General features: G+C 50.3%; 1 protein-coding gene across 4 annotated transcripts in view; it reads right to left on the bottom strand.

Annotated features, from left to right (window-relative positions):
• Positions 1–16,325, bottom strand: part of NTF3 (neurotrophin 3) — a 69,500-nt gene that overhangs the window by 20,915 nt on the left and 32,260 nt on the right. The window lies entirely within an intron of this gene.

Raw genomic sequence — 16,325 nt, 5'->3', positions numbered from 1 at the left:
GCACGGGTTCGTGCCCCGGTCCGGGAAGATCCCACATGCCGCGGAGCGGCTGGGCCCGTGAGCCGTGGCCGCTGAGCCTGCGCGTCCGGAGCCTGTACTCTGCAACGGGAGAGGCCACGACAGTGAGAGGCCCGTGTACCACTAAAAAAAAAAAAAAAAAAAAAAAGTACATGCTTTAATTAGAAAATACCTTCTTGCTAAAAAATGCTAACCATCACCTGAGCCTTCAGCGAGTTGTAATCTTTTTGCAATCGTCAAATCAAAAATCACTGGTCACAGATCACCATCACAAATAATAATGAGAAAGTTTGAAATGCTGCCAGAATTACCCAAATGTGACACAGAGACATGAAGTGAACAAATGTGTATAGAAAAATGGCACCGATGGACTTGCTCAAGGCAGGGTTGCCACAAACCTTCCAATGTAAAAAAGGCAATGTCTGGGAAGTGCGATAAAGCGAAGCCCAGTAAAACGAGGTGTGCCCGTGACGTTCGCATGTTACCAACCCTAAACAAGGAAAAGAAAATAGTTCTCCCCTAAGGACGACTAGCTGGTCCCAGTCCAGCTTCATATGAAAGCACCTGCACTGGTTACTTCCTCTTCCTCCATCCCCTCGAAAAGGGCAGAATTCCTTCCATCCATCCTCACCACCAGCACCGGGCCCTCCCGAAGCAACCCTCCCACCAGAGCCCTGGGTCCCTCATTTGAAAACCAGGTAGATGCCTTGCAGCCGTTCCTTCCTTAGCCTCCTGGCCCGCCTCCTTCAGCTTCTGTGGCTCTCCCACAGTTTTCGTCTAGCCGTTACTAAATAGGATCTTAGTTCCCAGGCCAGGGATCGAACCCGCGCCCCCTGCAGTGGAAGCGCGGAGTCTTAGCCACTGGACCGCCAGGGAGGTCCCAATAAATTCCAGTTGATTCTGCCTCCTGCTTCTCACGATGCACGCCCCTTTTCCCTACGGCCCGTACTGCCTCTCCTGCCGGGATTACCCCTGGGGACCCTTAGGTGGTTTCTGAGACCCCGCTTTCACCCTCTCCCAGACTCCCTCTCATTTCCTCTCCACGCTGGAACGGAAGGATCTTCTAAAGTGGAGCCTAACTGCATCGCTCCCCAGCTGGAGAAATTTCTGCTCTTTTCTAAACCCTTCGAGGTGAAGCCCAAATCCCTCAGCCTGGCAGGAGGCCCTTCCCAGTCTGGCCTTGGGTGCGTGTCTCACCAGGAAGGGCTGCAGTTCTGCAAACCCGCCAAGCGCTCTCACCTCCTCTTCAAGGATCTCTGATGACCCCCTTTGCGGGCAGTATCCCTCCCACCCCCGCCCTTTACCTGGTTGATTCCTATGTGCCCCTCCGACCCTGCTCCTACACCACCTTCCTAAAGACACTGCCTTTCAGCACATTCTTTTATAACCCTCCTTTTCCTTGTCTTTCTCCCGCACTGGACTGTAAGCTCTCCTTCTATGTCTGATGTGCTGAGTATCTATAACGGCGCCAGGCTCACAGTCGGTGTTCAGTAAAAGGTTCTGAGAAACATAGTCGATGGATCAAAGGGATGGACCTCTTAAGAAGCGTGATCATTGATGATTTTGTCCCTTTCATGCTCGCTTGTCTCCAAAGGCCCTTAACATGGACTAATTGCACCCTCTAAAGATACTTATTGAGTCAAGAGCGATAGAGTGGCTGGTACGACTCAGCTGAGGATGCTGTGAGGGTAGGGAGAAGGAGTTTCTGGGCATCCTGGGAGCTGATGATGACACGGGTGATCTCTCACACAACCTGTGTGCCAGCCACCGCAAAGGAAGGATCCGGATGCCGAAGAGGAAAATCAAAGTTTCATTTCCAGCGGTCCCGGCCCACTGCCCAGAAGCAGCACTGCTGCCCCTCTTTAGGAAGGAGAGGTGAGCGGGAAGGCAGCTCCCCCGGGGGTACAGAGAAGGACTCCTGCACCAAGACGGGAAGGGACACAAGTCCGAAGCCCCTCTGGACCTGCGTCTCCTCTCTCACACTCCACCTACAGTTCTGGCAGGATCTCAGGGTTAGATCGGGAATTCCTGGGGCTTGGAGAGAATGCACGAGACTGGAGAAGCTGCAAATAAGAGCACGTGGGAACCAGCACCCAACAGGACTCATGAAGGTGAGACTAGGGCTGGGCCCAAATGCCCCGAAGCTGCTGCCACGGAGGCCAAGTCCCGGCTGGGGCAAGGCTCTGGGAGGCCCTCCGACCAGGTCAGGGGGCCCCGTGGGGCTCTACGTGGCCACTGGCTTGCGTTGTGCCGGCGGGCAGGGCCCATCTCATTCAGCTCTGCAGCTCCAGCCCCTAACACAGTGCCTGGAACAACGCGGGCTACAGGGTGACATGAGTGGATCGGGAAGAACTTACTCCCAAAAGACACAAGGATCTGGGAAGAGCTGGCCAAGCAAAAGGTAAAGAGGAAGCAGGCTCGACTCCGTCACGGTGACAAAAAGAAGGTTCAGGGTCATGTCTTTAGCAAGAGCTCTGAGGGGAGAGGGGAGGGGAGACCGTTTTTGAACTAAGCAGGACAGGAACTCTGCTGGACCCTCCCAGGAATACACACACCTGATAGGCGAACCTCAGAGAGGATGCTCTCGCCACCCAGAGAAAAACAAGGCTGGAGAACTTTTTTTTTAAGTTCCCTGCAGAACAGCTCTGGGGGTAAATTAACACAGGCATCAACGTAGAAATCTGAGGTCACTGATCGCCTGGAACAGAAAGCAAAAGCCCACTTCTGAGACCCACTCCTGGCCTCTGATTCTGCCCTTCCCACGGCCATGGCTTCCTCCCTCAGCATCAGCCTCCCAGGAACCCTGGGACCAGCGGGGAAAAGACAGGTACAAATGGGAAAAGAGACCAGCCTTGATGGTCACGCTGGCCTTGGAAAGCTGCCCAGTCGCCAGGCATCATGGGAGAGCGGCACCTCCCCTCCCCCACCCCAGGCAGGTTCAAATGATAGTATCAGAAGAACTGACCAGAAAGGGGGGCAGGGAGTAAGTAACCACTAACGGGAAAAAGTGAGGACGTTGGCATTGGTGGCTCCAGATGTCACAATAATAATTCCGAACATATACACTGTTCTGTATATTTTCGACTTGATTATTACAGTAGCTCAATGAGATATAAGGAGCAATATTTTCTTTATTTTCCACTGAAGAAAACGGAATCTTAGGAAGATGAAATGATTTGTCCAATGGCAAACAGCCACCAAGTGACAGAGCTAGGCCTCCATCCGCATCCTCTGACTCTTATTCTTTTTCCTAAATACTTACACACACTCTGTGCCTGATTGTGTTTTGCCTTCAGACCACACCAACCCCCGGCTCTCTTTCCGTCAACACAGTCCTGGGATTCTTACCTATTACACGATATTCAAAAATACTTTCAAGTTATTCCCTCTTTAGAGCCTGATGACGTATAGATGGCAACCTGGCCCTTAGCTAAATCACATACCTCTTGCCAGGTGAGGCTTTCTGGACAGGATCTCAGAGATCACATTTGTCAAAATGAAACCAGGTGAGGCTTTCTGGACAGGATCTCAGAGATCACATTTGTCAAAATGAAACCAGGTAAGCATCGACAATATGCAGACAAAGGTGCAGGCCCCCAGCTCGCTTTTCTGTCTTGTACATAACGCTTTCTCGCACCAGACTTGCAGGGCTCCTGCGCAGCACTGGGGAGAGGGTTTCCCCATGTCTCCGACCCTCCTACCGCGACCTAGACACGCCCTGCAGAGTGCCTAATGCTCAGGGTTTTCTTTCCACTAGGAGGCAGAGACTTTCCCACCGGGAGATCCATCCTGGAATTCTATAGAGATCCAGAGATCTATCCCCAGGGAGCAAATCCAAGTCTCATGCAACACTATTCCCTTCTCTACAGTGCTTCCTCGTGCAGACTTCCTACCCTCTTCACCAGCCTCCACCGGACGCTCTTCCTTATCTCCAAGAAGAGCTCCCGAGCGGTCGGGCCACAGAAGGAAACACACGTAATAAACAGCCGATACCGAAGCTGGCTCTTCTGAAAGGCCCCTGGAAAGGGCCACGGCTACCATCGGCCATCCCTGCCCCTGTGCACCAAGGTCTCCCCCATCCTCTCTCCCAAATCTTCCTACTGCAACTTTTAGTCCCTTTTCTTTGGGTACGGTCTTGGTGGGAAGAGAGTACCCACACGATCATGCTTCTGTATTTCAGCATTAGTTTCTAATTTCAATACACTGTTTCATGAGAGTTTCCCAAACTCACGTAGGTCCTCTGGGCGAGAGGTGAGGAAGCCCAATGAGAAAGTGACCCACTGAAGGTCCCTCCCCAGTTGATGAATCCGGATGTCCTGAACCCTGGTGAACTGCTGTTTCCAAAGGCCGTCTGCTCCACATTAATGGCCTGTGAAACAGTCCCTAAAAACCAGAGGACGTTTTAGTGCCTTCAAGTCAGTGAGTCTCGACACCGACTATACCAGTGGCTGAATAACTATTTAACTGTCGATTGCAGGACACAGTCACAGGGCGGAGAGGAGCCTGGGTGGGGATGGAGGAAATGAACTGCAGCTCACGTTGCCAGGAGGAAGGGTGGGGAAGGAAGCGGCTCCAAGCAGGTGTTGACGACAGGCCCAGCTCCTGTGAACACCAGCAGCCAGAGACGCGCACCCTGCACTTCGAAATAACAGCCTTCATCAGAAGTCATCTGGGCGACACCGGCAGCCAGAGACGCGCACCCTGCACTTCGAAATAAGAGCCTTCATCAGAAGTCATCTGGGCGACACGCTCGTCTCACAGCCAGACTTGCTGGGGGAGAGGCCTCCAGGCTGGGTGCTCGCGGGATGTCTGGGGCTTCGCCTGGGAGGGGAAGATGAGGCTTCTGGTCTCACAGCGTGGCTGGTCCGGTGGGGGTGGAAGGACGGTGTCGAGAGGAATCTCTGGCCCCCGGCTCCCCCTTCTCCAGCCATTGCACCAGGGACCCTGGAGAAGGCAGGGTGTGCTATGCAGGATGGGAGCAAAGAGGAGGGCACAGCCCCTGCCCTGCAGCTAAGGGAAGGTGGGTGGTGATGGAGGTTTAGCCACTGCACAAATGGCCACTCAGGCTCCAAGCAGAATGCCCCAAGAACATGGATGACCCTGCTTCCACCTGGGCATCCAGATGCGACACAGGATTCAGCTATTAAACTTCGGGCTGAGGGGGTGTTTTCCGTCTGCAAAACTTGAATGTACTAGCTGCTCACTCTTGGAGCCCGTGGCTGTTAATCCAGCTTCCTGCTCACAGTAGAAATAAGAAAGAGCTCTTGGCCCCGTATCAGAGGAGAGGAAGAATCCCAGCCATGGCCTCTTCCCCATGAAAACCTCTACGACACAAGTCTCCCCTTAAAATGAACCTGTGAACAAGTACCAACACCAAAGGGAAATGGGGCTCCTCTCATTCTGGTTTTTAAATACGGGGGGGGGGTCTCAATAAATCACAGACAGGGATAATTAAAAAAATCATCGATGGCACAGGTCTAAAATTATCTCAACATTTAAAAAGAAATTAAATGCACGGTTCAAAAATTATTTTTATATTATTTTGGAACGTGAAAGAGACACCCATTCAGGGTGTCAAGGTTGCTCTGTGACCTTCAGGGTAAGTTTGGCCAATGTTTCTACATTTTGCCTTGTCGGTCAGGGTTAGTTCTAGATTAATTGTAGAATCCCATTCTGTGTTCATGCCTAAGCCAGTGAAGGATTGCAAGCTCCCCCTTTGTCCTGTGCGCCCTAAGATGATCGCTGCACCCAGAAGCATCCCTGACTCCACCACGGTGAAGCCTCCCCCTCCCTGGGGCTCTGCAGACTCCAGCCCCTCCCCGTCTAAGCCGTGCCCCTTCCCCTCCAAACCCTCCCCTCCCAGCCTGCTGTCTGGGAAAGTGGCTCTGATGGCCTTACGCTCTGAATCCTCTAAACTGTGGCTCTAAGAGGGTAAAGTTAAATTTTCAGCAATCACAAAAACGTTTCTCGCTTGAGTGGCTACCCTGGCAATGAAAAGCTATGGCTTGGCATTATTGTCTGTTATGGACTTACAACATCGATTCAGCGATTCAATAGACTTCTCTTTTCGAGGTGGCCTCCACCCTCCTCTCTGAGGTTAATGACCCGGTAGGTTTGGTTTTGTTTTGTTGTGGGGAGGGGGGCTTCACCATGACCCACACTAGTGTCCTGTTTCATTGCCTCCTGGAATACACAGGGCAGTGTAATTAGCAGGCTAGCAGAGTTCAGTATGTGAGGGGTATTGAGATTCTACCACTGAGCTGCCAGTTCTGAGCTCCTATCTGAGTTGTTTCCTAAGGTCTCCGTGCGTCACGCCTTCCCGGGGCTTCCTCACCTCTCTTCCTCCAGGTACAAGAAAGGACTTGTAACAGAAACATGAATGAAGACTCAGGAGAAAACGCTCCGTGGTATCGGGGAGGCGTGTGTCAAACGGACAAGCAAATCTCCCACCTCACTCTTAACGACGCCATTATACGGGTGGGATTTACACTGGCAGGTAAAAGAAGTCTGCCCTCAGCTTGTAACTCATTTGTGACCCAGATTCACATAGCTGTTCTTCAAAAATAAAAGAGAGCTCCTAGGGGTCTCACAATGAGCCCAGTTGAGGTGACATGCATTAAGGTACTGACTTTTGGAGAAGGATGAAAAGAAATTACAGGCGTGATGGAAAACGTATCCCTCTTTCAATCCACGATATCCATACATTACATGTAATATATACATACATATATGCATTTGAGTGTGTGTATATAAAACAGCCGGAGGGGTGGAGGCCAGAGCGTGAATTACAGGAACAAATCAAGGCAGAGTTGATAGCACCGAACAGACTGTGATTATGTTGATTGAAACCAGATTTAAAGAACCAGGGGAATTTGTTTGGGAACAGAGAACGAACGGGACCAAAATATTCCCTCAGAGGGGAAATCTCATCAGAGGAAACCGTGGCTGGGGGGTGGGGAGCAGGCGTGGGAGGAGGGGGCAGTGGCCTCATGGCAGAGTTTGGGAAAGTGGAAAGAAAAGGCCGCGTCTCTCCACTTTCACGGTGTACAGGGTACCCGGCGTGATGGAGCCAGCAGAGAGGGTGGTGGACAGAGGAAATCTGGGCAGGGAGGGAGGGAGAGGGGAGGAAAGGCAGCCAATAAGGACCGGCCAGTCTATCCCTCTGCAGCCGCGTGCTGGGAAATAAATTCACTCCAATTTGGTGATTGAACAGTGAAACATACCTCACCTCAAACTGTCAGAATTCAAGGATGGACATTCATCACCTGGAGGCTTGAAAGAAGCAAGATTAATGGACAGGTCTAGCAGGAAGCATCAAAAGAATCTTTTTTGGAGGAGGGGTGAGAGAGGGAAGAGTCTGGCTTCTGGCCAATCCCTTGGAGGATTCAGAATTCCACCTTCTGAACGAGCCAAGGCCCTCGTAGCAGCAGGTGACCGCAGCTGGACCGAATGACAAACCCCTTCAGATACAACACAAGGCCATGCTCCCCTGGGGGACCTTCCCAAATACTTGCTTTGAGATGATGGTGACATTTAAACAAAGTCCTCAAGAGCAGAATTTTAGCATTCAGAGGAACTTGGAAATCATCTAAGCCCTCAGGCTTCATTTCACGGATGAAAACACCAAGGCCAAGGAGTTATGAGCTGCCCAAGGCTACACAGCCAGTTAATGGTGGAGCTGGAGCTGGGGTTTGTGCCCCCAATTATAAGATTCTACGGTTTTTTTAAAGTTTTTTTTCCCAAATTTTGTGCTGCTCTTGTGACAACTTTGTAACCCCCAATAGATCGATTAAACCATGGAAGACACTCAAGGGAATACGGTCTAAGAATAGGGGAGTTAAATACGGAGGAGGACCCACCAGCACATGAAAGGCCTCTTCCTCCCAGGCACTAGGATGCTGACATTTGGAGAACAAAACTCTTCTCTTTGGCTACGATGCTCTGATTCCCATCACAGGGAAGGACAAGTGACATGATCTGAGGAAGATCACAGAACCCAAATCCAGGACCAACTCTTCCTAACACTTCCCAATGCTCCAAAAAGGGAGCCTGGTGGACAACACCCCACGCCTGGCCCCCATCCAATGCCCCCCCTCATTGGAAAAGTGCAGGGGTGGTCCGTTCCTGCTGCTTCCCCCTCCCCCATTCTTCCCATGAACAAAGCAAACAAGTACAGAGAGTTCAAGTTCCCTGTTCTGTCCCAGGGCAGACAGCTGCCAGTCCCGGGAAATCCCAACCTGCAGGCTTTCTCCCCTGCTCATTTTGAAGTGGGGGAATTCCATGTTCAAGTTTGAACAAGAGACTACTCCGAAAACAAAAAAAGGCAAAGAGCATTCCGGTGAGCAGTCAGCACTCTTCTGGATAGGTTTCTCTACCGCATTTGAGCAGATTTAGAGTTCCTGTTTCTCCTCGTATCCCCTTTCCTGGATCTCCCTCAAGCATGTGTGCATACACGTCACTTCTGGAATGAGCTGATGGCTAAAAAAGTCTGGATCAAAAGGAGCATTTGTCAGAAGAATTACGAGGGAACCAGAAGTTGTTGTAAAAGACCCTCCTGGGGCTGGCAGTACATTCTTCTGGCATTATCCCTGCAGGCTGGGTTTTGAAGCACAGGGAGGGCAGTGGGGGAGAATAATACCCAGAGCTGACCTCACCGTGTGCATCTCACCACTGGCCGGGACAGAGCTGGGCTGGCCTTTCAGAAGAGCTCACTTCAAGACATAGAAAGCTCTAGTGTCAACCCCTGCCTGGGGTAGGCTGGAGGCAGCTCAGCCTGGAGACTGGGGCACGGTCCCCGTGATGTCCACAGATCCCTGCCAGGCCCGGCTTCTGGCTACCTTGGCTGGGAGACAGCCTGGGATGCTCGGCATCCTTTAGGCAGACTGAGCTGCGTATGGTGGGCCAACAGCTGAGTCAGGGACCTGCCTTTTAGTCCCAGCCGCGCCACTTACAAGTCAGATGGTCTTGAGCAACTCCTGTCACCTCAACAGGGAGCTAAGTTTCCTGTGACAACGCTTCTTGAGCAGCCCCACCTGGTGCCCAGTTCCTAATAGATAAGTAGCGACGCTGGCCTGAGCGACACGGCCGGCGTACCACGAGGGTTCCCTTGATGGAGAAGTTTAGCGGGGCCACTGGTCCAGGACTCAGATCAGTTCCACTAGGTGAGTGGGACAGAGGGGACTTTGGGGCAAGCGAGTGGTCTGGGAGGTCAGACAGACCCTCACTCGGAGCCTGGCTCTGCCATCTCCCTGCCGTCCGACTGTGAGCTCAGACACTTTCCGTAAGCCTCAGTTTTTCCACCCGGAAAATCAGGCCGAGGATGTCTCTCCCGCAGAGCAGTTACGGGAATCTATGAAGCGTGACATACGCCCAGAGGGCACACGGTAGGCGTTCGAGAAATAGTCTCTCCATTCATTTAGGAAAATGTCTGTCTTCAACCTAAACTTTCCCACTGGTACGGGGTAATAAGCCCTGCCTTCTTTCTGCCTCACATGAATTCTGCGCAGATGAAATACCATAAACATACGTTGTCCCGGCGTTACTGCCTTACAAGGCAGATGTAAAGAGCTGTCACTCTCAGCAGCCAGGATCATCCCAGATCAAAGCTGTGTCAGCCCCCCTGCTCCTGGGACCGGCTCCAGCCAGAGTCCTCCGCCACCTTGAATTCAGCTCTCCCTGAAGCTTTGCCCAACCATCGCAGCCCACGCTGGCCTCTCCCAGCTCCAGGATCCAGTGCTCTGGGGGGAGAGGATAGCTCTCAGTGGGGACTGGGGAACGGCAATGGACTGAGGGAGGAGCTTAGCTTTGCATCCTGGGTCTTACACTTGCTACTTCTGTGAGTTTGGATAGATCAATTCACCTCTCAGAGCCTTGGTCTCCATATTGAAAAAAAAAAGAGATAAAACACCTAACCTGTCCACCTCAGGGGGGCTCTCTCCAATCTCAACTGATAAATCTCATGAGTTTTAAATGAATACTAAAGAGAATGGTGAGGACGGGAATGATGACATCACTTCATGGGAATGACTCGCCTTCCTAATGTGGTCGTCAGCTGTGTAGGAGCTCAGAAGTGGAGGTCTTGCAATAGTCTAACTTAGAGTGTCCTTCTACACCCCCCACCTCTGGGATGTAGAGGTCCGTATCAAGTACATAGGAAAAACACAACAAATACTCAATAAATTCAAATAAATACAGGTACGGTAGAACACAGTCATTCTGAGTAACGACAGCTGAGCTTCTTCCTCGGACTGGAGCTCCCTAAGCTTGGCCAGCATCACAGTCACCTGGAAGCAGTTAATATTACAGATTCTCAGGCCCTACCCCAGGCTTGCTGAGGCAGCATCATTAATGAATGGGCCCGAGAATCTACGCTTAAGAAAACTCCTCCATGGTGACTCTGATAAGCATGAGGTCTGGGCCCCACTGCTCCCTCCAGGCTGACCTGTCTGCCTTGAGATCGGCAGGAATCTCTATCCCACGCAACTCCACACAACGCCTAGTAGCTAGCATGGGTACTGCTCAGAAAGTGTCTGCTGAACTGAGCAGAAATTCCAAGTTGGTGGGCCTGCCATATAGACCCCACTGGGACCTCCCATGGGGAAGAAGCGGCTGTGCTGACTATACCTGTGTCAGAGCAGGAAAAAACCAAGCCCAGCTCAGACCAAGCCCAGAACTGGACCCCTGACTTTCTTGTGGGAACGGATGTCACTTTGTTCCCACTCCCATCTCAAAGAGGCATGATAGACAAAGAAAGAAGGGAAGAAAGGGAGAAAAGAAGGAAGGAAGGAAGGAGGAAAGGAAGGAAGGAAGGGAGGAGGAAAGAAGGAAAAGATGCTCCCATCACCTTTTCATTATCATCACAAAATCACAGATGTCAGACCTAGAATCGGCTAAATCAATCTCCTGAGTTTATGGGTGTGGAAACTGAAGCCCAGAGAAAGGCAGTAGCTTGACAAGTCCTCACAGCAAGTTGGTACCCTGGGAGCGCGGTATAATGGAAAACGGACTAAGCCAGCTCTGAGATTATCCAAGCATCCGCAGACCTGCCAAGATCCCACACAGGACTTGTCCTAGAGCCATACGTACGTATGCTTCTGAAAGCATATGTACTGACTTCTGCTTCTGAAACCCGACCTCGGCAAAAGAAAGAGTCCCTTCTCTTAGGCCACGCCCCTTACGTAAACCCATCCTCACTACAACCTGCACCCTTCAGGGCTCTTATGGCCGCATCCTCATGCTGGTGCCTTCTCCTGCCTGTCAGTCCTACTGCCCCACCCCTGCCCCATCCCAGCCCATTCATCTAGAGCTGCTGCAAGACTGATCTCAAGGGCTACAATTGCCACCTCCTCCACGAAGCCTTTGGGGATCTGCCTCCTTCAAACTCCCAGGACATTCTGATGATCTTCTATTTTGCCATATCCTTTGTGTATTTCTTTATCCCTCATGACAGTTTTTAAGCTGTATAAGGGCAGGGACTACGTTTTACACTTTTCAATGCCTCCCATATTGTCTGGCATACACGCAGGTAATCAATATCTATTTGTTTAGTTACAATGAATCTTGCCTTGATGCAGAGATCTGGATCCTGCCCCTTTCATTCCAGAAAAAAAGGACCTGATGGCCTTGACTAATCCTTGGTATGAGCTCTTCACATTTGAGTGGAAAGATAAACAAGGAAAAGTCCAAAGAGAATCTGAAGCCACATGGAAGAGATCTATTCCACTCGCCTTTTTCATTGCAAATCAGTAGGACGGGAAGTAAAATGCACTACGTATAATATATATAATGTGAAAGGCATTTGGAAGTCACTGACGTCCCAGGATGTGTGAATTTATGACCCTAAGGGTTCAGTTTGCTCAAAGAATGTCCCCTGAGGTTGCTGCTCTGAAAATACCGCCTCCCCAGTCTGAAGGCGGCATCCAGTGCCAGTCTGACATCATGTTGGAAAAGGCAGTACTGGGGATGCCCTACACACCGCTCTGCAGTCCTCTGACCTTGGAATTGTTGAAGTACAGTGAAACCTCTTCCAAAAAAGCCTGTCCTACCACCTCCATGGGTCCCTTGTTCTCCGTCATCACCACCAGCCAGAACACTAGGACAATGAGTTGTACAAATATCTCAACCAAAATCTCTTCCAGGTCTTTCCTTAGTCACAGTGAGGATGCCCTGCACAGCCAAGGTCTAAAGCAGGCCTGGCGTCGGCACACAGCTACACATGCAGCATGGCAGGTCCTGACACCGGGTGTGAACTCTGTCCTCCCAGGGTATCAAGGGACCATTATATTAGTTCTCGAAAGAGAGATTTAATAAGAGTCTTAACGATGTGAAGTTAAAGGAGGCAGACAGAGCCCCAGCTGTTCCCCATCTGCCTTCACCGAGGACATTCAAAGTAGCAGCAAGGGTGGGAGAAGTACTATCTATTGTCCTCCACACGGGAGAGGGGGCATGTCCCACTGCAAACTCATATTTGGTCATCTCTTGCTGAGCTGTTACAATGTGCCAGGCTCCCGTCCTAGACACAACCACATACATTATCTTGTAAGTTACATGTTACCTTAATTAACCCTTATCTCAGACCTCTGTGATAACCATTGTTTTCTTACTAGAGAGGAAGAAACTAAAATTAGATAATCATTACTAATAATTACCAACAAGTAGTAGGTTGCAGAGTAGAATTCAGGTATTCTGACTCTAAGCCTAATGTTCTTTCCATTAAATGAGAGGTGCCAAATGGATTTCAGTCTACGTTCCAAATCCAACTGATTGATATATGGCTCCCTGGAGACCTGCGCTGAGGATTAAAAGGCCTTGCAAAGCTCAGTGGGAATGAGTGTAATGATTGATCAGTGATGTCTGCTATGGGCAAAGAACTGACAGTGGGAAGGAGTGCTGTGATTGATTAGTGATGTCTGCTCTGGGCAAAGTGTAGAATGGTAGTACATGTGCTGAATTTGTCACCCTGACATTAAAGCACACTTCGGTGAAAGAACAGGTTACTCTGTTAAACAAAGTTTTACCACAAATCTAAGTCTCCACCACAGCCTTTAAAGAGTTCCCATGCACATACGCCTCAAACATTTTCAACATTGTCTCAATTTTTTTCCCCCAGGTCTTCCGAGTTCTCTACATTTCTCTTTAAGTGACTTGCCCAAAAAATAAGTTTTGTATCAGCGTGGCTTATGGACACAGATTTCCCTTCTCCAGGCTTCTTCCTGTAGGTTGCCCCAGTTCGATCTTCCTCATTATCCAGAAGGGCCCTTCCGGGATGGAAAACTTTCTCAAAACACAGAGGAGGGGACGTTTTACATGACCCTCGACAACTATTCCCTGGGATGACCATTACTGATGCAGGGCTGCAGCTGCCAGGACACGAGGAATGGAGGCTGGGAGAGTGGGTGTGCCTACAGGGGAAGAGGGTGATGAGAAGGCAGGACCAGCCTCGGGGGTCAAAAGGCTGAATGTGAGCAGCTGAGAAGTGGCTTTCAGAGCTTAGGCAAAACGGCACTGCCTGTTTTGAGCGGGGAGCTGATGAAGGCAGAGGGAAAGTTTAACGACCAATAGCCGTACAGCCTAGAAGTGATGTAGTGCCTTGTGCAGCCAACCATTAAAAAAAAATCAGGAGGAAAAGAGAGGGGGAAAACGCCTCTTCTTCATTTGAACTCCTTTGTCTTAATCGTCAAAGTCATGTGGACGTCACGCTGCAGGTAGAACTGACTGCAGCCGAGAACTGGGAGAAACCAGATCCCACCCTGGGTCCCCTTTAAAGTGATTAAACTCCTATCAGACCAGTCCGGACACCCTGACAGCAAAGATGTCATGCTTGGAGCAGCAACCCTGGGAAAGCTCATTGGGCAAATCAAGACCTTAAAAAATAATTACGGTTCACACATCCTGAAGCAATAATGACTTCAAAACTGCCTTCACATGTGATTTATATATAAGCATATTTCCCCCTTGAACCTTCCCCACCCCCCTTCCCCTTCTTCTTCGCTCCACCCACATCCAAGTGGTTAGAAAGTCAATATTCTTAGGTCCTGCTAAAAAGTCCAGATGGAAAAACCCTGGTCATATCAGGAGGAAAAGAACTGCTAACACCACCTGCCATTAAAATTCTTCTACACCCAATTGTGCGTATGCATGTGAGTATGTGTATGTATTCCAAGAGGTTCAAAGGGAAAAAGTGAAAAATTAATTAAGCCTACCCCTCTCTGCCAAGGAATCAAATGCTCTCTGGGGCCTGGTTTTGAGGCAAAGAAATGTACTTCTACAGGGCTGTTGGTTCTGATGCAGTTTATTGTAGAAAGAGGGAATGAGGTTAAATCGGGGCGGAGGGGGGGTGGCACTGGAGAGGAAAAGAACTGCTAACACCACCTGCCATTAAAATTCTTCTACACCCAATTGTGCGTATGCATGTGAGTATGTGTATGTATTCCAAGAGGTTCAAAGGGAAAAAGTGAAAAATTAATTAAGCCTACCCCTCTCTGCCAAGGAATCAAATGCTCTCTGGGGCCTGGTTTTGAGGCAAAGAAATGTACTTCTACAGGGCTGTTGGTTCTGATGCAGTTTATTGTAGAAAGAGGGAATGAGGTTAAATGGGGGGGTGGGTGGCACTGGAATCGACCTTGCCCTCTTTTGTCGCTCCTGGGAAGGTGGCCCGAATCGTGGGAGGGAATGATCGCTAAATGTGCATCTGTTATCTGCCAGGCACTGGCCCACGGAGAGGTAGAAAGGAACACATAAAGATGGAGAAATCCCTTGGATCTTCGGCCTTGTGGTGACAAAAGAACAAAACGGAGACCAGTTCTGTTTTCAGGAGGTCCCAAAGGGGAACTGACAGGTGGGATCAGGAAGAGGGAAAAAGCCAGAGGATAAGCTGGCCCCTCAGGACAAATTGCAACTTAAAACGAGCATCTGGAACAGCAAATCAAATATCTTTTCAACATCAGCCTTAAAGACAGAAACCAAGAGCTCATGCCTGGGAAGGAAGAAGAATTAGGGGCCAAGACCCCAAAGAGAAAAATGGTGGCCCCGCAAGAGCCCCACTGATGAAATCAGCTCTCAGACCGCAGCCCCTTCCGGGAAACAACAGCCAAAGCACCTTGATATAAAAAAAAAAAAAAAAAAAAAAAAAAAAAAGCACCTTGTCTGGGACATCAGCTGGGCTCTGTCTTCTCATGCTGCAACTGCAGGTGTAAAGAAATGGAAATGAAATTTCACAGCCAGGCAAAGGTCCCAGACATGCTCCTCCCTGAAGATAACTGAAATACGAAACAGCTCCAAAGAGGATGGAATCACTTCTAAGAGGTCCGGGAAATAGCCACTTGCTGGAGTGTGTAAAGGCAAGAGCCAGCGCCCATGTGTCACTCAAGCAGGGGGATAACAGCAATGTCTTTGAGAATGAAGGACAGACGCATCCTTAACAGGGCCTGGGGGCTTCCCCAAGGCCTCTTGTCAGATGCTCCTTCACCAGCAGGAACTGGCTGCCTCTGGGGAGCCTCCAGGAAATTTTATGGGGGTCAAGGAGGAAGGGTGTGGCCGGTCTCCTTGCTCTGACTTCATCCCATCTGAGAATCCAGAAGAGGAAGCGAAGATGAATTCTAAGCACAGAAAGCCAGTTTTGGGGGAGGCAAATCAGGTGCTAACTTTGGGGGGAAGGACAGCGTAACAGCAGCGCTCACCAAATGAGAAGTGGGGGTTATAAAGGGAACCAGCAAACCTGAGCTACAGCTTCACTGTCATATGGTCACAGCTGCTTCCCCAGCTCGTGGGCTGATGGGATGTTCTCTGGCAGGCCGAGAGCCCAGACAGGAGAGTGAGTACTGTCTCATCAAGGAGAGGAAGGGTTTGGGCATGTCCACGTGTGTGGGCACGATGTCTGTGTGTGTGTGTGGGGGGGGGGGGGGGGCCCCCCCACCCCCCTTTTTCTCCATCACTGGTGAACTCCAAAGGGCACTTGGAATTCTCTTTTGCTGACACCAGCAGTTTCTCAGGGTGGCCTGTGGCTGGGCAACCGAGGAAGATGAAGCACTTGCCTGCTGTGCCCACCCGGTGGTGCACCGCACACTCCCTTTTTCTCCATCACTGGTCACAGAGAAAGAAGGAACCAGTCCGTCTAGTGCCAAAATCATTTCAGAGCTTGTTTTCAGAGGTTTTCAAAAAAAAAGGAATAAGCTCCTTGTGGGCAGAGATTAAACCTCACTCAACATTTTCCTTGGCTGTGTGGCAGGGAGGGACTGTTGCCAAAGTGAATGGGGTTAGTCACCTGTGCTGGCAACGCCTAATGCCACCCCGAGGAAGTTGGTTTCTTT

Source organism: Physeter macrocephalus, chromosome 6 (assembly GCF_002837175.3).
Source record: "Physeter macrocephalus isolate SW-GA chromosome 6, ASM283717v5, whole genome shotgun sequence".
In the NCBI taxonomy this organism is placed as follows: domain Eukaryota; kingdom Metazoa; phylum Chordata; class Mammalia; order Artiodactyla; family Physeteridae; genus Physeter; species Physeter macrocephalus.
Note: the sequence above shows the minus strand (reverse complement) of the source record. Positions and strands in the feature narration are given on the sequence as shown.